Genomic DNA, 25,223 nt, shown 5'->3' with positions numbered 1-25,223 from the left:
AAGCCCCACCTTCTTCATCGTGCCTCAGCCAATTGCAGCACAGCGTGCCAAAGAAGAGGAAGCCCTGCCTTCTAGATAGCCTCTTCCAAAAACACAACTGCACAAAGCAAGTATCACCATTATCCATAGCTATGAGATTGCAGTGCAGCATCAGCGATTCCTGCAGCAGAAGAAAACCGGATCATAGCCGCAATTAAAGGGACAGCACCCTTGGAAGAGAGCAAGGAAACTTTACCAACACCTGATTATAATAGACTGTTTAAAATGGTAAAGAGGGTAAAGGGTGTGACCTACCCAGCAGTAGTGAAGCTTCTAGTATGGCACACGTAATGCCTCTAACTATGCCGCATCATTTTAGAGCGCCATGGTTCCCAAGCCCATGAACAAAGAAACTTCAGCGAAAAGATGCAAGCTATGTTTAGACTTTATCCAGTGTCTACAGAGAAGAAGGGGGACATATTAAATGGGCAGCTCTAAGGGAGGTGAAGTCCTGGCCCCATACTGAGAAAAAAACTGTTCAACAAATCTTTGAGAGACTGAGTGCCACATTTGATACCAGAACAGTCCCAGAATTAAAAATGAGGTTCTTTGGCAGAAAACAGTAGCTTGATGAGTCAGAGATTTTGCCCTTAGCTTGCAAGAAACACTGCATGCTATCCCTCAGGTGGACTCTCATGAAGAAATGAATGCCGATATCACCTAAAGGATCAATTTGTAGAAGGGGCAAGGACCGAGTTTATCAGGACTCAATTGAGAATACTGTCCCTACCAAACAGAACAGCTCATTCTTAGACTTCAAGGAGATGGCCATTAGAGTCCTGGAAGTAGAAGCAGGTTCCAGCCAAGTTCCCGCTTGCAGCAGCTCATGTAACTAGCCTAAGAACCAAGTGAGTGTTTTCTCTAGGCCTGAGATAGCACCACCAACTGGCCTCAAAGAGACCGTTACCAATTGTGCTCAAGTTCAAGCCCATGATGCTGCAGGTGATCTATGCAAGCAAGTTGTAGAACTCACCAAGAGACCAACAGTGGTGTGTCAGGAGCTAAATAATGTAAAGCAGCAGCAGTATCAGCAATCTGAAGACTCCTGGTTCTACAGAGACAGATGGCGCTATGGCTCCAGAGGCAATGGCTATATAACAACCTAGGATGACGGCCCACAAATCAATTTGACACTCTAGGAAGGCCTTTCTGCAGGAAGCAGAAGAGAAGTGATACAGAGGACCATCTGACTACTGCATGGGTATCAACAGTTTGCTGGCCCAGAAAGAAGCACTGGTATGGCCCGGCTGGTGAGTAGATGTCCGATCTATTTACCTGCAGATACTGAGACGGTGATCTGGTGCAAAGCCCAAACAGGACCGCAAGATCAAAACTATTATGTCCTGGTGGAGCCAATCCCGCTGAATGGTGAAGTACCCATTCTGGTCGCACAGAATCTAGTTATGGTAACCAGAGGGAGAGTCCCTATTCATTTGCTGAATTTCAGTAATCAATATTTGAAGTTGAGAAAGTACTGCATTTTGGCCAAGCTGTCAAGAGTGTATCCGACTAGGATATCTTAAGTCAAGAGCTGAACTGTCAGCAAGGTGCCCAGACAGAGGTTAGTCCCGTGAAAACTCCTGAAAACCCGTGGTGGAAAGAAATTCATGTAGAAGACCAGAACACCCCAGACGAATGGAGAAGTGGAGTTCTGAAGGTCGTGAGAGAACACCATCAAGCCTTCAGTAAGAGATCTATGGATTTTGGTAAAAGTGGAACTCATCCAGCAAATCATCCCCACTGGTTCACACCCACCTTTCTGGCAGAGGGCTCATCCCTTCATTGATGTAACAGCCAGAGATAAAGTTAATCCAGGACATGAAAATCACAGATGTTATCAGAGACAGTCACAGTCCCTGGGCAACATCACTTTCACTTGTAAGGGAAAAAAGAGAGGGATCCGATCCTGTGTGGACTAAAGAAAACTGAATAGTGTCACTCACAAAGATGCCCATCCCATACCACAAATTAAGGAATCCTTCACAGCCTTAAACCAAGCCTCATTCTTCTCAACACTGAAGTTGGCCAGCGGGTATTGGCAAGTACCTATAGCCCCAGAAGACCGAAAGAAAATAGCCATAACCAGACCTATAGGTCTGTTTTAATTCAATTTTATGTAATTTGAACTGTGCAGTGCCCCAGGAACATTCCAAAGGCTAATGGAATACTGCCTAGGTCACAAGAACTTTGAGACAGTCCTGATTTATCTCGATGATGTGATGGTATTTTACAGAACATATGAAGAACATCTTCAGCACCCATCAGATGACTTCAAGACTCTCACTAGCTATGGCCTGAAAGTCAAGCCCTCCAAGTGTCACCTAGTGAAACTCAGAGCGCAATATCTAGGCCACATAGTGAGCACTGAAGGAGTGGTTCCAGATCCTGAAAAGATCGCTGTTGTGTAGAAGTGGCCTGTCAGTACTATTGTTCGAGAAGTCAGAAGTTACTTGGCATTTGCATGATACTACAGTCACATTGTCAAAAATTTTGCCCAGATTGCCGCACCTGTCATGATCTCTGCAGGCAGAGATCATAGCAAGCCTATAGAGGGACAAGCTCTCGGAAGATGGAACTATACTGACCATGAACTAAGCCTGCCGCGCAACTAGAAATAGCCAGGTAGCATTTCCTATTTATCGCTAGATGCCCAGCTCTGGCCTAAGACCTAAATAGCTAGCAGAGGGAAATATAAGACCTGGCTCACCTCTAGAGAAATATTCCCAAAGAAGACAGTAGCCCCCCACATATAATGACGGTGAGTTCAGATGAAACTACAAACGCAGCAGGAAAATAGTCTTAGCAAATTTGAGGTCCGCTTACTAGATAGCAGAAGACAGATAGTATACTTTCATGGTCAGCAGAAAAACACTAACAAAACACCATCCAGAGATTACCTTAAACTCTGGCATTAACTCATAACGCCAGAGTAGCAATCCCTGATCAACGAGAGCTTTCCAGACACAGTAACAAAACTTCAGCTGTGAACTGGAACAAATAGGCAAAACAAAACATGGACAAAAGTCCAACTTATCTAGTAGTTGTCTAGAAGCAGGAACAAGCACTGAGAGGCATCAGATAACATTGTTGACCGGCAAGAAACCACCAGAGAAATGAGCTTAAATAGCGACACCCACTACTGATGGAACCAGGTGAAACAGGAAAGAGGATGACAAGTCCAATTCCACAAGCGGCCACCGGGGGAGCCCAGAATCCAAATTCACAACAGTACCCCCCCCTCAAGGAGGGGGCACCGAACCCTCACCAGATCCACCAGGGCGACCAGGATGAGCCCTATGGAAGGCACGAACAAGATCAGAAGCATGAACATCAGATGCATTGACCCAAGAATTATCCTCCTGGCCGCAACCCTTCCAGTTGACCAGATACTGGAGTTTCCGTCTGGAAACACGAGAGTCCAAAATTTTCTCCACAACGTACTCCAACTCACCCTCAACCAACACCGGAGCAGGAGGCTCAACTGAAGGTACAACAGGTACCTCATACCTGCGCAATAACGACCGATGAAAAACGTTATGAATGGAAAAGGACGCAGGGAGGTCCAAACGGAAAGAAACAGGATTAAGAATCTCCAATATTCTATAAGGGCCGATGAACCGAGGTTTAAACTTAGGAGAAGAGACCCTCATAGGGACAAAACGAGAAGACAACCACACTAAATCTCCAACACAAAGCCGAGAACCAACACGACGATGACGGTTGGCAAAACGCTGAGTCTTCTCCTGGGACAACTTCAAATTGTCCATAACCTGCCCCCAGATGTGATGCAATCTCTCCACCACCGCATCCACTCCAGGACAATCCGAGGATTCCACCTGACCGGAGGAAAATCGAGGGTGAAACCCCGAATTACAGAAAAACGGGGACACCAAGGTGGAAGAACTGGCCCGATTATTGAGGGCGAACTCTGCCAATGGCAAAAAAGCAACCCAATCATCCTGGTCAGCAGAGATAAAACACCTCAGATATGTCTCAAGGGTCTGATTAGTCCGCTCGGTCTGGCCATTAGTCTGAGGGTGAAAAGCAGATGAAAAAGACAAATCTATGCCCATCCTAGCACAGAATGCCCGCCAAAATCTAGACACAAATTGGGTACCTCTGTCAGAAACAATATTCTCAGGAATACCGTGCAATCGGACAACATTCTGAAAAAACAGAGGAACCAACTCAGAAGAAGAAGGCAACTTGGGCAGAGGAACCAAATGGACCATTTTAGAGAAACGGTCACAGACCACCCAGATGACAGACATCTCATGAATACCCTTACATCCCCAGCTCAACACAGACATTGCTCTCCAGTCCAAGACTGGGTTGTGAGACTGCAACCATGGCAATCCCAGTACCAAATCGTCATGTAAATTATACAGCACCAGGAAACGAATAATCTCCTGGTGATCCGGATTGATACGCATGGTTACTTGTGTCCAGTATTGTGGTTTATTATTAGCCAATGGGGTGGAGTCAATCCCCTTCAGAGGAATAAGAGTCTCCAAAGGCTCTAAATTAAAACCACAACGATTGGCAAAGGACCAATCCATAAGACTCAGAGCGGCGCCAGAGTCAACATAGGCGTCCGTGGCAATGGATGACAAAGAGCAAATCAGGGTTACAGACAAAATAAACTTAGACTGAATGGTGCCAATGGAAACAGACTTATCAAGCTTCTTTGTACGCCTAGAGCATGCTGATATAACATGAGTAGAATCCCCACAATAGAAACACAATCCATTCTTCCGTCTAAAATTCTGTCGCTCGCTCCTGGACAGAATTCTATCACACTGCATACTCTCTGGCGTCTTTTCCATAGACACCGCCAGATGGTGCACCGGTTTGCGCTCCCGCAGACGCCTATCAATCTGAATAGCCATTGTCATTGACTCATTCAGACCTGCAGGCAAAGGGAACCCCACCATAACATCCTTAACGGCATCAGAGAGACCTTCTCTGAAAGTTGCCGCCAAAGCGCACTCATTCCACTGAGTAAGCACAGACCATTTACGGAATTTTTGGCAGAAAACTTCAGCTTCGTCTTGCCCCTGAGATAGTGCCATCAAAGTTTTTTCTGCCTGAAGTTCCAAATGAGGTTCCTCATAAAGCAAGCCCAAGGCCAGAAAAAACGCATCCACATCGCGTAACGCAGGATCCCCTGCTGGCAATGAGAAGGCCCAATCTTGAGGGTCACCCCTGAGCAAGGAAATCACAATCCTAACCTGCTGAGCAGGGTCTCCAGCTGAACGAGACTTCAGGGACAAATAAAGCTTACAATTATTTCGGAAATTCTGGAAGCTAGCTCTATTCCCTGTGAAGAACTCCGGCAAAGGAATTTTCGGCTCAGATACCGGAGCATGTACCACAAAATCTTGTAAATTTTGTACTTTCGTGATGAGATTATTCAAACCCGTAGTTACACTCTGGAGATCCATTATTGTCAGGTGCACACAGAGCATACAGAGATTAGGAGGAGAGAGAGAAAAAAGACTGCAGCAAGGCAGACTGGAGGAAAAAAAAAAAAAAAAATACCAGCAGACTTCTTATAACTCTCCTTTCTCAACCTGGGTCTTTAACACTTTACTGGCCGGTCAAACTGTCATGATCTCTGCAGGCAGAGATCATAGCAAGCCTATAGAGGGACAAGCTCTCGGAAGATGGAACTATACTGACCATGAACTAAGCCTGCCGCGCAACTAGAAATAGCCAGGTAGCATTTCCTATTTATCGCTAGATGCCCAGCTCTGGCCTAAGACCTAAATAGCTAGCAGAGGGAAATATAAGACCTGGCTCACCTCTAGAGAAATATTCCCAAAGAAGACAGTAGCCCCCCACATATAATGACGGTGAGTTCAGATGAAACTACAAACGCAGCAGGAAAATAGTCTTAGCAAATTTGAGGTCCGCTTACTAGATAGCAGAAGACAGATAGTATACTTTCATGGTCAGCAGAAAAACACTAACAAAACACCATCCAGAGATTACCTTAAACTCTGGCATTAACTCATAACGCCAGAGTAGCAATCCCTGATCAACGAGAGCTTTCCAGACACAGTAACAAAACTTCAGCTGTGAACTGGAACAAATAGGCAAAACAAAACATGGACAAAAGTCCAACTTATCTAGTAGTTGTCTAGAAGCAGGAACAAGCACTGAGAGGCATCAGATAACATTGTTGACCGGCAAGAAACCACCAGAGAAATGAGCTTAAATAGCGACACCCACTACTGATGGAACCAGGTGAAACAGGAAAGAGGATGACAAGTCCAATTCCACAAGCGGCCACCGGGGGAGCCCAGAATCCAAATTCACAACACGCACCCCCACAAGAGCTGTTGAGAAGTCGTTCTGAATGTCAGACAGGAAAGAGTCAATTGATCAAATGGACTGAGGAATTAGATGTCTCCATCAATCAACTGAAGAAAATGTTGACAGAGGCTCCTATCCTGGCATACCCTATGTTTATACCGATGCTAGCAAGAAAGGACTAGGTGTTGTTCTTGCACAAGTTCAGGATGGTAAGAAGAAGGTAATTGCCTATGCAAGTCATTCCCTCAGAGCGAAATCCAAAGAACTACAGTACCTTCAAGCTTGAGTTCCTCGCTTTGGCATGGCTGGCAAATTACCAATTTACTATCAAACACAGATCAGGAAAATCTAACACCAATGCTGACATGCTATCCCGATTTCCTACTGGTAGAGAGCCTGAAGGTGATGAATGGGAAGAAGTAGAGTTGTCAGATTTCCACCAATTGTCTGTAAAGCAAGAAGCCCATGTGATGAGGCGAAAACTTCAGCCTTTGTCTGATCAGCAGGAGCAACAGTTGCAAACTGACAGAGTACAATGGATCAAAATCCAGGAAGAGAGTAGAGTGCCGAATACTCTGAAGAACATCCTCACTATGAAGAACGGACTCCATAGAGACCAGAGCAGCTACAAGAACATTGAGTTGAATAGACTCTTGAGACAGTGAAAATGGCTATTCTATGAAAGAAGACTGCTGGTTCGAAGAACCATTGATCCAACTACCCATGAGTGAGTAATCCAGATCGCTTTACCAAGCCAAGATGCTAACATTCCACAAAAAAAGAAAAAAAAATAGAACGGCACTAGGAAAGGAACCATGAAGCGGTGGTGGCTTCAACTCGCACTGCGGTGCTCAACCAAAGCGCAGACTGCACTTCAACGGGTCCAGGTGTGTCAACGGGTCCAGGTGTGCCACACCTGAACCCGTTGAAGCGCAGTCTGCACGAAACGGCCATCGTCCTGTTTGCTCCTTGCACCTTCTTGTACACCCGCCACCCTAGAGGCATGTCCTCAACCCGCTGAGTGGGAGAATAAAAGGACTTTTAAACGTATCGCTTGGTGAGTGCCACTATTTCTTTTTCTTCATATTTCTCAAGATGCTAACATTGTCTTAGAAGCCTATCATAACCAATCTGGACATTTTGGTTGCCAAAAGACTAAGGCCAACATCCGAAAAAGATTCTATTGGAATCGGAATGAGAAATTACATAGAAAAATGGTGCCATTAATGTACCGCTTGTACCTTGAGACGTGAGCAAAGCTCTGACCAGAAGGCACTGCTGCACCCAACTGTCACTCACAAGCCATTGGATGCCTTGGTTGCATTGAAAACTACAGCCTAGTGTAAATGGAGTCTCCTACACCCTGATCATCATTGAACACTATACAAAATGTGCTGTGGCATTGCAAGTTAAAGAACTTACAGCAAAAAAAGCAAAAATCTTCTGGAAGACTTTCGTACAACCTTATGGAAATCCAGAAAAGATCATAGTTGATAGAGGTGCTGCGTTTGAATCTGAACTGTTCCAAGAACTGTGTATCCTATGCCTATAAGACAGTGAAAACAACTGCATATCATCCACAGTGTAACGGTCTGTGCGAACGGATGAACCAGACTCTATTTGACATGCTACGTGCAATACCTGCTCAGCAGAGAACTGATAGACAAATTCTGGCCAGTAGATTTGGCCAATCTCTACAATAACAATGTCCAATGTTCAACCGTGTATACGCCCTATTACCTAATGCTTGGTAGACAAGGAAGACTACCAGCAGAGGTTGCCTTGCAAGAGCAAGATCCATAGAAAGTCAAACTTCTACCACACACTGATTGGGTCACAAAGCATGAGCGATGACTACAAGAAGCTAATGTCATTTTGGAAGAGAAACGAACTGATAGTAGTGCATCACGGCATTTCACATAAATCAGAAAAGGACCACTTCAGAAAAAATGTAGTTAATAGGTACAGTACCCAGCCAACTTTTCTCAGCACCTCTGCAACTAATCGACAGATCTATCCCATAGCAAAAGACCCGTCAGTCACTTAGAGTGGTGCAGGATGAAGCCCACACCACTCAAGGTGAGCGGAGGTATTTTCATTTTTATGTTTTCGTTTCTTGCTCCCCTTCTTCCCAGAGCTATAGCTTTTTTATTTTTTGGTCAAAATGGCCATGTGATGACCTTTTCTTGTGGGACAGGTTGTACTTTTGAACAACACCATTGGTTTTAAGATATGGTATACTGGAAAATGGGAAAAAAATTCCAAGTGCAATGAAATTGCAAAAAAAGTGCAATTCCACAGTTGTGTTTTGGATTTTTTTTTTTACCATGTTCACTGAATGCTAAAGCTGACCTGCCATTATGATTCGCCAGATCATTACAAGTTCATGTCTAGGTTCTACAGTATATTTAAGTAGTGAAAGAAAAATCCAAGCTTTGTTAAAAATGGTGCTATTTTTCAAGACCTGTAGTGTCTCCATTTATCGTGATCTGGGGCTGGGTGAGAGCTTATTTTTTGCATGCTGAGCTGGCGTTTTTATGGATACCATATTGGTGTAGATACGATATTTTTATCAGTCGTTATTGCATTTTATTACAATGTGTTACGGCTGCGACCGTAAACGCGGCCGAGCCGATGCCCCCACGTCGCCAAACCATGACGATGTGTGCGAGCGTCCCAAATGGACCAGATAGAGTAACCTGCCCAGACTAGGGAAGGGCAGCAAGCAGGGTCTGTGACAGCTGAACATGTGAACAAGATGGCAATATGCAGAACTAGATTACACCGCACAACTTCAGGTTTCAGGTATGAAGAAACAAAGTTTACTTACCGTATATACTCGAGTATAAGCCGAGATTTTCAGCCCAAATTTTTGGCGGCAGGGTTGGCGGGTGAGGGGGAGAGGGCGCTGAGGCATACTTACCTGCTTCCGGGGCTCCTGGCGCTGTCCCTGCAGTCCCACGGTCTCCGGGTGCCGCAGCTCTTCCCCTGTTCAGCGGTCACGTGGGACCGCTCATTAGAGAAATGAATATGGACTCCACTCCCATAGGGGTGGAGCCGCATATTCATTTCTCTAATGAGCGGTAACGGTGACCGCTGATAGAGGAAGAGGCTGCGGCACCGAAGACCAGCTGTCCGGGGGAAGGAGCGGGACGCCGGGAGCAGGTGAGTATTACATATTCACCTGTCCGCGTTCCACACGCCGGGCGCCACTCCATCTTCCTGGCGTCTCTCCGCACTGACTGTGCAGGTCAGAGGGCGCGATGACGCATATAGTGTGCGCGCCGCCCTCTGCCTGATCAGTCAGTGCAGAGAGACGCCGGGACGGGACGCTGAGGAGCTGCAAGCAAGAAAGGTGAGTATGTCATTTTTTTTTATTGCAGCAGCAGCAGCAGCAATGGCACAGCTTTCTATGGTACATATATGGGGCAATAATGAACGGTGCAGAGCACTATATGGCACAGCTATGGGGCAATAATGAACGGTGCAGAGCACTATATGGCACAGCTATGGGGCAATAATGAACGGTGCAGAGCACTATATGGCACAGCGATGGGGCAATAATGAACGGTGGAGAGCACTATATGGCACAGCTATGGGGCAATAATGAACGGTGCAGAGCACTATATGGCACAGCTATGGGGCAATAATGAACGGTGCAGAGCACTATATGGCACAGCTTTCTATGGTACTGCTATGGGGCAATAATGAACGGTGCAGAGCACTATATGGCACAGCTATGGGGCCATAATGAACAGTATGGAACATCTATTTTTATTTTTGAAATTCACCGGTAGCTGCTGCATTTTCCACCCTAGGCTTATACTCGAGTCAATAAGTTTTCCCAGTTTTTTGTGGCAAAATTAGGGGGGTCGGCTTATACTCGGGTCGGCTTATACTCGAGTATATACGGTAAATGAAAACACAGTACATAACAAAACATAATGATGTCAGGATCCCGATTCCACACATCAGAGTAGGGTACACGTCTCAGGATAACAGACGAAGGCAGGAGGACATCACGGGTTGATCATGTCCAGGGTTATCTGGCACGGGCATGCTTGGACGGCCTCTCTCTCAGGCCTCAGGCGCAGCACAGGCTCAGCAGGAGAACATCAGACATCGACCTTGGACTGATTTCTGACGATGGCAGGGGTCATCACGGGTTGATGCAGTCCCGGGTCATCTGGCACGGGCTTACTAGGACGGCCTCTCTCAGGCCTCAGGCATAGCACAGGCTCAGCAGGAGAACATCAGACACCGACCCAGGACAGACGTCATCACAGGGTGGACCCCGGGGAACCGGTGGAACATCGGGCCACAGGTAGGACATCAGGACATCAGACACAGGCTGGACATCAGGACACAAGCTGGACATCAGGACACAGGCTGGACATCAGGGATACTGGCGTGGCAGCCCAGGTCATCGGGTGGGACACTGGCGTGGCAGCCCAGGACATCGGACACAGGAAGGACATCAGGACATAGGCAGGGCATCAGGACATCAGGAATACGGATAGATATCTGGGACACTGGCGTGGCAGCCCAGGTCATCGGCTGGGACACTGGCGTGGCAGCCCAGGACATCAGGACATCGGACACAGGAAGGACATCAGGACATAGGCAGGGCATCAGGACATCAGGAATACGGATAGATATCTGGGACACTGGCGTGGCAGCCCAGGTCATCGGGTGGGACACTGGCGTGGCAGCCCAGGACATCAGGACATCGGACACAGGAAGGACATCAGGACATAGGCAGGGCATCAGGACATCAGGAATACGGATAGATATCTGGGACATTGGCGTGGCAGCCCAGGACATCGGCTGGGACACTGGCGTGGCAGCCCAGGGCATCAGGACATCGGACACAAGAAGGACATCAGGACACAGGCAGGGCATCGGGACATCAGGAATACCGGATAGACATCTGGGACACTGGCGAGGTAGCCCAGGTCATCGGCTGAGACTCAGATGGCACAGGATCAGGTAGCGGTGGTCGTCAGGCTCCTAGCTACGGCTGTCAGGCTCCAGGCATCGGACCTAGGAAGGAACTCAAGCGTGATGGTGCAAGCACCACCGGACTGGACCTGGGCCAGACGGGGTTAGCGCCTCATAACAGGCTGAGCACAGCATAGTATGGGCTCAGCATAAACACCTGACTCCAACTTTAAAAGATGAGCCCAGGAAGTTCAGTCACTGGGTACGAGGTGTCAAACACAAAAGGACTTCAGGAACATAACAGAGGACAGTTCAGACAGGGTCAGGTACTGGATATGCAGCCTCCAGGATAGGCGGGTCTGGGTACTCTGCCCCCAGATTAGGCGGAAAAACAAAACACAAACGGATCTGGATATGCAGCCTCCAGGATAGGCGGGTCTGGGTACTCTGCCCCCAGATTAGGCGGAAAATCAAAACACAAACAGATCTGGATATGCAGCCTCCAGGATAGGGGGGTCTGGGTACTCTGCCCCCAGATTAGGCGGAAGACAGGTATCAATTTTCCCAGAACATACTGCAGACAGAACGGGAGCTGGATACCTAATTCTCAAGGCAAGACACAGAAACATAATGCAATGCTCTGGCAACGCCCAACAGGAAAGAGGGAGTTTATATAGGAGCTGCCCCTCGCCAATAGGCTGAGGAAGTGCAGCGCCCCAGAGTCCTGGTCGTTGCAGTATCATGGCTCAGCCACTAAGGGGGGCCATGGTGCGTTCGATGGCACTGAAGGAGTTCTCTGAGCAGGTATCACAGTCACCAATACATTTCACAGCTGGGCCTCCGGGGGGAGCTAAGGGTGCTATTCATTAGGCCACTCCCCACCATAGTGGGTAAACTGGGGGTCAGGCAGGAAGTTAGAGAGAACGCTGACGGGATTGAACGGAGCAACACCCTGTGGCAGGGGGTGTTGTGAAGGGAGAGACTGTAGGGTCTCTGCCAGGGGTGGGATCCTGGCAGAGGCTTGGCATTGAAAGAACGTAACGGGTCCGCGCAGGCTCCTGGAAGCGGCGGGACTCAAGAAAGGACTAGAAGCGAGATAGATTGTGCTGAGTGAGAAACGAAATCAAGCGAAAGGAGATACCAGTGAGGGTTGTGCTGAAAGAGGCAGCACCTTACTGAGGCGCACTACCGGTGGCCGGAACGCCGAGGAGGTAAAGAGTTTCAAGCCATACCTCAGACCTACGGCAGGGCAGTTAGCTTTAGGCGGACTGTCTCACGCATCACCCAGGAAGGCAAAGGGGGGTACCAACAGGAGAGGGGCGCAGATAGAGTCCCGGAAGATCTCCGAGCCTCCCCGTCATACGGGTGCGTTCCTACCATAGTATCTGGAGGGACGAGGAAGATCATTGCGAATTAAGTTGTTGTGAGGGAACACGAGAAACAGACACAACAGTTGTGGGGTACTTTCCGTAAGCACAGCAGGGAAGGACTGCAACACATAGCGCTAGAAGGAAGGCACCGATTTCCACCTGCAAGGAGAGCTCTGGAAGTGCCATTGGACCGGCCGGACTTGCGCAGCCTGGTGAGCCGTATTCCGGACTGAGGACCCAGAGAGCTTCAGTAAAGAGGTAAAGAGACTGCAACCTGGTGTCCTCGTTATTTACCGCGACCTGCACCCCACAACTGCACCGCTACAACATCACTTATTGCACCGGACGTCCCCCACTGACAGACAGGGCCACGGACCGGGTCTAGCCACCGTGACAACCCCAGGACTGAGACCTAGAGGCCCGGCTCCGGGTACCCCTCGGCCCTGCGGCGGTGTGGGGGCGCTCCAACTTGGCGTCACGAACAGGATCTACTTAAGCCTGAAGAATCAGGTCATGTGTGCCTAGAGACTGTACTTTGTTGTGCTTGGACTGTACTTTATTACAAAGACTGTGCTGCGCCATTAGCCGCCAAAAGTTCCCGCCAAAAGGCGCCGCCATTGCTACACCCAAGGGGAAGGAGGGCGTGTTATGGGCGGAGACTCCCAGTGTGGCGCGAGAAATGGCTACCGCCCCCTGCACTTCTGGCTGCAGAGGAATGACCTGCCCCAAAGCAGAAGAGAAACACCCCTTGATATGCAACGGCGAGAGGCTGGTGACGGAGAAGCCCGACCTCAGAGAAATGGCGGAGCTAGGTGCATGCACTGCCACCGACTATCAGGCAGCGATGATGAACGGCGAGTGCCTGAGCGAGGAAGAAGCAGTTCAGGCCTGCCTTTCTTCACCGGAGATGGACCGGAAGCATGCGGATCCGACAGCGGAGTTACGTCCACCAATCCCGACCTCGGAGTTAGAGGAGGAGGAACCACAGCCAGCGGAGCCGAATCCGAGCATCCCATTGGAGGAGCCCCGGTCCGGGCTGCAGCAGACTCTAGCGTCCTCGTTAACGGACCGGAGCGACACCGATGGAACCATATTGGGCGCAGGTATGGCCGGCGTCCCTGCTCCCCTCCGCGAGCCCGCTTCCATGACCCACCTCTATCGCAGTAGGGAGCGACTTATCTCGGCAGGGCTAATGGTGCTATCCCCCGATGACCTGGGAAGGATGGTGCCACCGCTGTCGACTGGAGTGGGGGAGCCTGTGGATGTGAGCTTAGATGGAGTAGTTCTTCGGTGGGACACCCCCTGGTTTAGAGCAGATGGATCCCGGGAGAACGGGTCTACTCTTGCGGTGCTTACATGGGAACAATATAGACAGTGCTTGATTCTACAGTGGAAAGGCCGGAAAGAGGCCGAGTCGATGGGCCCATCGAAAGTACAACAACCCCCTCCGGCATGGGATGACAGAGATGTGACAAGGCGGGGCACTGTGTTGGCCTACCATGCAAGAAGAGGGTGGGGCCTCATACACGAGCCAGGATTGGATACTGACGTTTTTGTTGCGCATTGTAACGTGAGGGCTCCCTGCTGTGGCCGAAGTGGAGAACCATTGCAAAAGGGGGATTCGGTGACCTACAGCCGCCACCAGAACCCGCTCGGGTGGTATGCACGGAATGTTCGGCGGTGTATGTCTGGAGCCGCGACCCTTACCGCCTCGGACCTGGTCCCAGGAGCACCTGATCTTGTCACCATCGCAACGGTGCGCCTGGTTGCGGCCACCGAGTTGGCCAGTCGAGTTCATCTTCACGTTCGAACCGCGGACGCTGGCACCACGGTGGCTGGGGGGCAGGAGCCCAAGCCACCAGAAGAAGAATAAACCTCGATACCATGGAAAATGTAAATAGTTACTGTTTGTCTTTTATTCCTTTAAGTTGCTGCTAAACCCGCCCAGGGTTAATGGATCCCTCTGTTCACCCGGGATCCTCTTTGTTTGTTTTCCTTTCCTAAAATGTTTGCACAAGTTTAAAGAACTGCAGAAATCATGGACTGTGCATGATTCGAACTTCCCTTGTAAATAGTTTGCACCTTCTTAATGGTGCTCCCTACTGGTTTTAGCCAAAGACACTTTGCGAAGATATCTGCCCTATTTGTTTGAGTTAAAGACACTTTGCGAAGATACCTTTCCTACCGGTTCTGATTAAAGACACTTTGCGAAGATACCATGCCGGAACCTTTGCATGGGCCGGTAGGCTGAGGAGACGAGCTACCTTAGAAAGACTTGGTCTCCTCTTAAAGGGGATGTGAGAAACTGAACTTGAGAGAGATACTGTTACCGAACAGTAATGCCATAATGATGCCTTGAAAAGAAATGTAACTGTTTTACATGCCGAGTTATATGTGTTGAAGTTGTTGAAATGTGAAATCTGAATAATGTTTTGTAGAAAGGAAAGATGCAGAGAGCCCGTAGGGGTAGATGTAGAAGCCTGCATAGTTGAAAGTAAAAGAAGTAATAATGAAGGTGAGGATAGAAGGTAAACCCCGCGTCCCCATTGAAAAGTTACTTTGTTACTAAGGACAGAGAGTGAACCCGTAGGGGTTAGAGAGTGAGTCCTTAACCCCTTCACCCCCAAGGGTGGTTTGCACGTTAATGACCGGGCCAATTTTTACAATTCTGACCACTGTCCCTTTATGAGGCTATAACTCTGGAACGCTTTGACGGATCTTGGCGATTCTGACATTGTTTTCTCGTGACATATTGTACTTCATGTTAAAGGTAAAATTTATTCGATATAACTTGCGTTTATTTGTGAAAAAAATGGAAATTTGGCGAAAATTTTGAAAATTTTGCAATTTTCCAACTTTGAATTTTTGTGCCCTTAAATCACAGACATATGTCACGCAAAATACTTAATAAGTAACATTTCCCACATGTCTACTTTACATCAGTACAATTTTGGAACCAAAATTTTTTTTTGTGACGGAGTTATAAGGGTTAAAAGTTGACCAGCAATTTCTCATTTTTACAACACCATTTTTTTTTAGGGACCACATCTCATTTGAAGTCATTTTGAGGGGTCTATATGATAGAAAATACTCAAGTATGACACCATTCTAAAAACTGCACCCCTCAAGGTGCTCAAAACCACATTCAAGAAGTTTATTAACCCTTCAGGTGTTTCACAGGAATTTTTGGAATGTTTAAATAAAAATGAACATTTAACTTTTTTTCACACAAAATTTATTTCAGCTCCAATTTGTTTTATTTTACCAAGGGTAACAGGAGAAAATGGACCCCCAAAGTTGTTGTACAATTTGTCCTGAGTACGATGATACCCCATATGTGGGTGTAAACCATTGTTTAGGCGCATGGCAGAGCTTGGAAGGGAAGGAGCGCCATTTGACTTTTCAATGCAAAATTGACTGGAATTGAGATGGGACGCCATGTTGCGTTTGGAGAGCCCCTGATGTGCCTAAACATTGAAACTCCCTACAAGTGACACCATTTTGGAAAGTAGACCCCCTAAGGAACTTATCTAGATGTGTGGTGAGCACTTTGACCCACCAAGTGCTTCACAGAAGTTTATAATGCAGAGCCGTAAAAATAAAAAATCATATTTTTTCACAAAAATGATCTTTTCGCCCCCAATTTTTTATTTTCCCAAGGGTAAGAGAAGAAATTGGACCCCAAAAAATGTTGTGCAATTTGTCCTGAGTACGCTGATACCCCATATGTGGGTGTAAACCATTGTTTGGGCGCATGGCAGAGCTTGGAAGGGAAGGAGCGCCATTTGACTTTTCAATGCAAAATTGACTGGAATTGAGATGGGACGCCATGTTGCGTTTGGAGAGCCCCTGATGTGCCTAAACATTGAAACTCCCTACAAGTGACACCATTTTGGAAAGTAGACCCCCTAAGGAACTTATCTAGATGTGTGGTGAGCACTTTGACCCACCAAGTGCTTCACAGAAGTTTATAATGCAGAGCCGTAAAAATAAAAAATCATATTTTTTCACAAAAATGATCTTTTCGCCCCCAATTTTTTATTTTCCCAAGGGTAAGAGAAGAAATTGGACCCCAAAAAATGTTGTGCAATTTGTCCTGAGTACGCTGATACCCCATATGTGGGTGTAAACCATTGTTTGGGCGCATGGCAGAGCTTGGAAGGGAAGGAGCGCCATTTGACTTTTCAATGCAAAATTGACTGGAATTGAGATGGGACGCCATGTTGCGTTTGGAGAGCCCCTGATGTGCCTAAACATTGAAACTCCCTACAAGTGACACCATTTTGGAAAGTAGACCCCCTAAGGAACTTATCTAGATGTGTAGTGAGCACTTTGACCCACCAAGTGCTTCACAGAAGTTTATAATGCAGAGCCGTAAAAATAAAAAATCATATTTTTTCACAAAAATGATCTTTTCGCCCCCAATTTTTTATTTTCCCAAGGGTAAGAGAAGAAATTGGACCCCAAAAAATGTTGTGCAATTTGTTCTGAGTACGCTGATACCCCATATGTGGGTGTAAACCATTGTTTGGGCGCATGGCAGAGCTTGGAAGGGAAGGAGCGCCATTTGACTTTTCAATGCAAAATTGACTGGAATTGAGATGGGACGCCATGTTGCGTTTGGAGAGCCCCTGATGTGCCTAAACATTGAAACTCCCTACAAGTGACACCATTTTGGAAAGTAGACCCCCTAAGGAACTTATCTAGATGTGTGGTGAGCACTTTGACCCACCAAGTGCTTCACAGAAGTTTATAATGCAGAGCCGTAAAAATAAAAAATCATATTTTTTTCACAAAAATGATCTTTTTGCCCCCAATTTTTTATTTTCCCAAGGGTAAGAGAAGAAATTGGACCCCAAAAAATGTTGTGCAATTTGTCCTGAGTACGCTGATACCCCATATGTGGGTGTAAACCATTGTTTGGGCGCATGGCAGAGCTTGGAAGGGAAGGAGCGCCATTTGACTTTTCAATGCAAAATTGACTGGAATTGAGATGGGACGCCATGTTGCGTTTGGAGAGCCCCTGATGTGCCTAAACATTGAAACTCCCTACAAGTGACACCATTTTGGAAAGTAGACCCCCTAAGGAACTTATCTAGATGTGTTTTGAGAGCTTTGAACCCCCAAGTGTTTCACTACAGATTATAACGCAGAGCCGTGAAAATAATTTTTTTTTTTTTCTCAAAAATGATTTTTTAGCCCCCAGCTTTGTATTTTTACAAGGGTAACAGAATAAATTGGACCCCAAAATTTGTTTTCCAATTTGTCCTGAGTACGCTGATACCCCATATGTGGGGGGGAACCACTGTTTGGGCGCATGACAGAGCTCGGAAGGGAAGGAGCGCCATTTGGAATGCAGACTTAAATGGATTGGTCAGCAGCCGTCACGTTGCATTTGCAGAGCCCCTGATGTACCCAAACAGTACAAACCCCCCACAAGTGACCCCATATTGGAAACTAGACCTCCCAAGGAACTTATCTAGATGTGTTTTGAGAACTTTGAACCCCCAAGTGTTTCACTAAAGTTTATAGCGCAAAGCCGTGAAAATAAAAATTCTTTTTTTTTTTTCACAAAAGTGATTTTTTAGCCCCCAGTTTTGTATTTTCACAAGGGTAACAGGATAAATTAGACCCCAAAAGTTGTTGTCCAATTTGTCCTGAGTACGCTGATACCCCATATGTCGGGGGGAACCACTGTTTGGGCGCATGACAGAGCTCGGAAGGGAAGGAGCGCCATTTGGAATGCAGCCTTAAATGGATTGGTCTGCAGGCGTCACGTTGCATTTGCAGAGCCCCTGATGTACCCAAACAGTACAAACCCCCCACAAGTGACCCCATATTGGAAACTAGACCTCCCAAGGAACTTATCTAGATGTGTTGTGAGAACTTTGAACCCCCAAGTGTTTCACTACAGTTTATAATGCAGAGCCGTGAAAATAAAACATCTTTTTTTTCCCACAAAAATGATTTTTAGCCCCCCAAATTTTTATTTTCCTAAGGATAACAAGAGAACTTGGACCCCAGAAGTTGTTGTTCAATTTGTCCCGAGTACGCTGATAACACATATGTTGGGGTAAACCCCTTTTTGGGCGCACGGGAGAGCTCGGAAGGGAAGGAGCACTGTTTTACTTTTTCAACGCAGAATTGGCTGGAATTGAGATTGGACGCCATGTCGCGCTTGGAGAGCCCCTGATGTGCCTGGACAGTGGAAACCCCCCAATTCTACCTGAAACCCTAACCCAAACACACCCCTAACCCTAATCCCAACGGTAACCCTAACCACACCCCTAGCCCTGACACACACATAATTCTAATCCCAACCCTAATCCAAACGTAAATGTAATCCAAACCCTAACCCTAACTTTAGCCCCAACCCTAACTTTAGCCCCAACCCTAACTTTACCTCCAACCCTAGCCCTAACCCTAACCCTACCCCTAACCCTAACCCTAAACGTGACTGAAATACGTGGCACTGAAATACGTGGCACTGAAATACGTGGCACTGAAATACGTGGCACTGAAATACGTGGCACTGAAATACGTGATACGTGGCACTTAAATACGTGGCACTGAAACACGTGGCACTGAAATACGTGGCACTGAAATACGTGGCACTGAAATACGTGGCACTGAAATACGTGGCACTGAAATACGTGGCACTGAAATACGTGGCACTGAAATACGTGATACGTGGCACTTAAATACGTGGCACTGAAACACGTGGCACTGAAATACGTGGCACTGAAATACGTGGCACTGAAATACGTGGCACTGAAATACGTGGCACTGAAATACGTGGCACTGAAATATGTGATATGTGGCACTTAAATACGTGGCACTGAAATACGTGGCACTGAAATACGTGGCACTGAAATACGTGGCACTGAAATACGTGGCACTGAAATATGTGATACGTGGCACTTAAATACGTGGCACTGAAACACGTGGCACTGAAATACGTGATACGTGGCACTGAAATACGTGGCACTGAAATACGTGGCACTGAAATACGTGGCACTGAAATACGTGCAACTGAAATACGTGGTACTAAAATATGTGGCACTGAAATACGTGATACGTGGCACTGAAATACGTGGCACTGAAACACGTGGCACTGAAATACGTGATACGTGGCACTGAAATACATGGCACTGAAATACGTGGCACTGAAATACGTGGCACTGAAATACGTGGCACTGAAATATGTGATACGTGGCACTTAAATACGTGGCACTGAAACACGTGGCACTGAAATACGTGATACGTGGCACTGAAATACGTGGCACTGAAATACGTGGCACTGAAATACGTGCAACTGAAATACGTGGTACTAAAATATGTGGCACTGAAATACGTGATACGTGGCACTGAAATACGTGGCACTGAAACACGTGGCACTGAAATACGTGATACGTGGCACTGAAATACGTGGCACTGAAATACGTGGCACTGAAATACGTGGCACTGAAATACGTGGCACTATGACTGTCAGAAAATGTTCATTAAACGGTTAGGGGTGAGGTTAGGGGTAGAGTTAGGGTTAGGGTTTGGATCCCTTTATCACCTTGATGGTGGTGGGTGGCTTTTCAGTGTGTTTTCTGTTTTTTTCGATAAAAATGCATGCGTTTTTAACGCAAACAAACGCATGTGCTTAAAAACGCAAGAAAATACTGCAGGTTGTATTTCTGAAAATGAACGCATGCAGAAAAAAACCACATGCGTTTGAAAACGCGACCAAACGCGTACAAAAAAACCGCATGCGTTTTCAATGTTAAATATAGGGAAAAAACGCATGCGTTTTTTTGTGCAAAAAACGCTGCAGACAAAAACGGAAGTGTGAAACCAGCGACGCTTTTTATAGCAAAAAAGTTTTTGCGTCTCCACATTTTGAGACCTATAATTTTTCCACATTTGCTCCACAGAGTCATGTGAGGTCTTGTTTTTTGCGGGACGAGTTGACGTTTTTATTGGTAACATTTTCGGACACGTGACCGTTTTTGATCGCTTTTTATTCCGATTTTTGTGAGGCAGAATGACCAAAAACCTGCTATTCATGAATTTCTTTTGGGAGAGGCGTTTATACCGTTCCGGGTTTGGTAAAATTGATAAAGCAGTTTTATTCGTCGGGTCAGTATGATTACAGCGATATCTCATTTATATCATTTTTTTTATGTTTTGGCGCTTTTATACGATAAAAACTATTTTATAGAAAAAATAATTATTTTGGTATCGCTTTATTCTCAGGACTATAACTTTTTTATTTTTTTGCTGATGATGCTGTATTGCGGCTTGTTTTTTGCGGGACAAGATGACGTTTTCAGCGGTACCATGGATATTTATATCAGTCGTTTTGATCGCGTGTTATTCCACTTTTTGTTCGGCGGTATGGTAATAAAGCGTTGTTTTTTGCCTCGTTTTTTTTTTTTTTTTCTTACGGTGTTTACTGAAGGGGTTAACTAGTGTGGCAGTTTTATAGGTTGGGTCGTTACGGACGTGGCGATACTAAATATGTGTACTTTTATTGTTTTTTTTTTTTAATTTAGATAAAGAAATGTATTTATGGGAATAATATTTTTTTTTTTTTTTCATTATTTTGGAATATTTTTTTTTATTTTTTTTTACACATTTGGAAATTTTTTTTTTTACTTTTTTACTTTGCCCCAGGGGGGGGACAATACAGATCGGTGATCTGCCAGTTTGCATAGCACTCTGACAGATCACCGATCTGCGAGAAGTACAGGCTGCTTCACAGTGCCTGCTCTGAGCAGGCGTCTGTGAAGCCACCTCCCTCCCTGCAGGACCCGGATCCGCGGCCATCTTGGATCCGGGTCTGGAGCAGGCAGGGAGGGAGGTAAGACCCTCGCAGCAACGCGATCACATCGCGTTGCTGCGGGGGGCTCAGGGAAGCCCGCAGGGAGCCCTCTCCCTGCGCGATGCTTCCCTGCATCGCCGGCACATCGCGATCATGTTTGATCGCGGTGTGCCGGGGGTTAATGTGCCGGGGGCGGTCCGTGACCGCTCCTGGCACATAGTGCCGGATGTCAGCTGCGATATGCAGCCGATACCCGGCCGCGATCGGCCGCGCTCCCCCCGTGAGCGCGGCCGATCGGCTATGACGTACTATCCCGTCGGCGGTCATACGGGCCCACCCCACCTCGACGGGATAGTACGTCAAATGTCGGGAAGGGGTTAAAGGAGCCGAGTAGAGCGGGCTCAGAGTTCTTTAAATGAAAGGAATGTTATGTCTATACTGTGTATAGTAGCGAAAGGCAGTAGGCCCTGGCTGAACAGGGCGGTCCTGTAGAAGAAAGGAGAGGCAGTAGGCCTGGTGCCGTAGGGACAGGCGGTCCTGCAGGTTCACAAGAAGGAGAATGTAAAGTTGAAATGCCTTATAATGTGATTATAGGAAGGCCTTTGATAGACTAAGAGTGTGAGTTTCTTAAAGGCAATGTTAAGTTATTGTTCCAAAAATTGCACTAAGTAGAATACCCGGTTGGGTAACAGAAGTTATTTATGCTCTGTAATTTATAATGTTGATTATGTTTGTAACGTTAAAAGTGTCCTCACCTCCCATAAAGGGAAGCCTACTTAAGTATACTTACTGTTATTTGCACTCAACAAAATTGTATGTCTTTTTGCTAACCTGTATTGTTGTTTTTCTTCCCAGTCCCGGAGTACTGTGTTTAACCAGGGGGGAGTGCAGCGCCCCAGAGTCCTGGTCGTTGCAGTATCATGGCTCAGCCACTAAGGGGGGCCATGGTGCGTTCGATGGCACTGAAGGAGTTCTCTGAGCAGGTATCACAGTCACCAATACATTTCACAGCTGGGCCTCCGGGGGGAGCTAAGGGTGCTATTCATTAGGCCACTCCCCACCATAGTGGGTAAACTGGGGGTCAGGCAGGAAGTTAGAGAGAACGCTGACGGGATTGAACGGAGCAACACCCTGTGGCAGGGGGTGTTGTGAAGGGAGAGACTGTAGGGTCTCTGCCAGGGGTGGGATCCTGGCAGAGGCTTGGCATTGAAAGAACGTAACGGGTCCGCGCAGGCTCCTGGAAGCGGCGGCTCAAGAAAGGACTAGAAGCGAGATAGATTGTGCTGAGTGAGAAACGAAATCAAGCGAAAGGAGATACCAGTGAGGGTTGTGCTGAAAGAGGCAGCACCTTACTGAGGCGCACTACCGGTGGCCGGAACGCCGAGGAGGTAAAGAGTTTCAAGCCATACCTCAGACCTACGGCAGGGCAGTTAGCTTTAGGCGGACTGTCTCACGCATCACCCAGGAAGGCAAAGGGGGGTACCAACAGGAGAGGGGCGCAGATAGAGTCCCGGAAGATCTCCGAGCCTCCCCGTCATACGGGTGCGTTCCTACCATAGTATCTGGAGGGACGAGGAAGATCATTGCGAATTAAGTTGTTGTGAGGGAACACGAGAAACAGACACAACAGTTGTGGGGTACTTTCCGTAAGCACAGCAGGGAAGGACTGCAACACATAGCGCTAGAAGGAAGGCACCGATTTCCACCTGCAAGGAGAGCTCTGGAAGTGCCATTGGACCGGCCGGACTTGCGCAGCCTGGTGAGCCGTATTCCGGACTGAGGACCCAGAGAGCTTCAGTAAAGAGGTAAAGAGACTGCAACCTGGTGTCCTCGTTATTTACCGCGACCTGCACCCCACAACTGCACCGCTACAACATCACTTATTGCACCGGACGTCCCCCACTGACAGACAGGGCCACGGACCGGGTCTAGCCACCGTGACAACCCCAGGACTGAGACCTAGAGGCCCGGCTCCGGGTACCCCTCGGCCCTGCGGCGGTGTGGGGGCGCTCCAGAAGCAACACAGGCATACCTCCCAACTTTTGAAGATGGGAAAGAGGGACAAAGTTTAGGCCACGCCTCTGACCACACCCATTCATAATTAGTCACACCCATATCCACGTCCCAACCACACCCATTTAGCACTGCTGATCACACTGTTTCATATACAATAATTATAAACAAAAAAAATGGCCACACAGTGCTCCATACTGTATAATGGCCACACATGATGCTCCATACTGTATAATGGCCGCACATGATGCTCCATACTGTATAATGACTGCACATGATGCTCCATACTGTATAATGGCCCCACATGATGCTCCATTCTGTATAATGACCATACATGATGCTCCATACTGTATAATGACCGAACATGATGCTCCATACTGTATATTGGCCGCACATGATACTTCGTACCATATAATGGCCACACATAGCTACTCCTACACATGCGGCTGCGCTCCTCACACTTTGCACACACGGCTCCGCTCCATACACCTCATACACACACGGCTCTGCTCCGTACACCTCGTACACATTTAGCTCCGCTCCATACACCTCGTACACACACGGCTTCGCTCTGTACACCTCATACACACACGGCTCCGCTCCATACACCTCATACACACACGGCTCCGCTCCATACACCTCGTACACACATGGCTCCGCTCCATACACCTCGTACACACACAGCTCCACTCCATACACCTCGTACACACACGGCTCCGCTCCATACACCTCATACACACACGGCTCCACTCCATACACCTTGTACACACACAGCTCCCCTCCATACACCTCGTACACACACGGCTCCGCTCCATACACCTCGCACACACACGGCTCCGCTCCATACACCTTGTACACACACGGCTCCGCTCCATACACCTCGCACACACACGGCTCCGCTCCATACACCTCGTACACACACGGCTCCGCTCCATACACCTCGCACACACACGGCTCCGCTCCATACACCTTGCACACACACGGCTCCGCTCCATACACCTCGTACACACATGGCTCTGCTCCATACACCTCGCACACACACGGCTCCACTCCATACACCTCGTACACACACGGCTCCGCTCCACACACCTCGCACACACATGGCTCTGCTACATCCACACTGTACACCTCCTGACCCCACACAAGGCATTACTTACCTTATCCTGCGGCTGCAGCACCGTCCATGTGGCAAGTTGGCAACCAGCACAGGCAGCCGAGTCCTGCAAGCCACGAAGGTCCCGATCATGTGACCCCTGACTCCTCCCCTCCTGTGACCTCATCACAGGTCCTGTGCACAGAAAGCAGGCAGCCATACGGAGGTGTAAGGCCCCGGGGCAGGGCTTAACACAAGGGGGCGTGTCAGTTGAATCTCCTGCTGTCTGTGGGATCAGAGCGTCCCGTGCTGGACAGCAGGGCAAAGGCTCAAAACCGGGACAGTCCCGCACAATGAGGGATGGTTGGGAGCTATGCACAGGTGCACACTCAAACCCTAATAAAAGCAGGGTAGGTGTGGCCACGCGCACCCTAAGCACAAACAGAAAACATTACAGCACAGAGAGCACAGGAACAGTGGCTTAGGGCACCTGGCAGCAACTGCTAGCCTGAACACACGTGGAAAGTCATGCACCAGCTGCAGAGGACCTCGCTACCCGCGGATAGCTTCCACAGCGGCAGCCAGGGACCGCACATGTGGGTGGTCATGCAGCAGGGCAAAGACATCACAGCACATG

The sequence above is a fragment of the Ranitomeya variabilis genome, chromosome 2 (genome assembly GCF_051348905.1).
Source record: "Ranitomeya variabilis isolate aRanVar5 chromosome 2, aRanVar5.hap1, whole genome shotgun sequence".
Classification (NCBI taxonomy): Eukaryota; Metazoa; Chordata; class Amphibia; order Anura; family Dendrobatidae; genus Ranitomeya; species Ranitomeya variabilis.
This window is presented reverse-complemented; position numbering follows the sequence as displayed.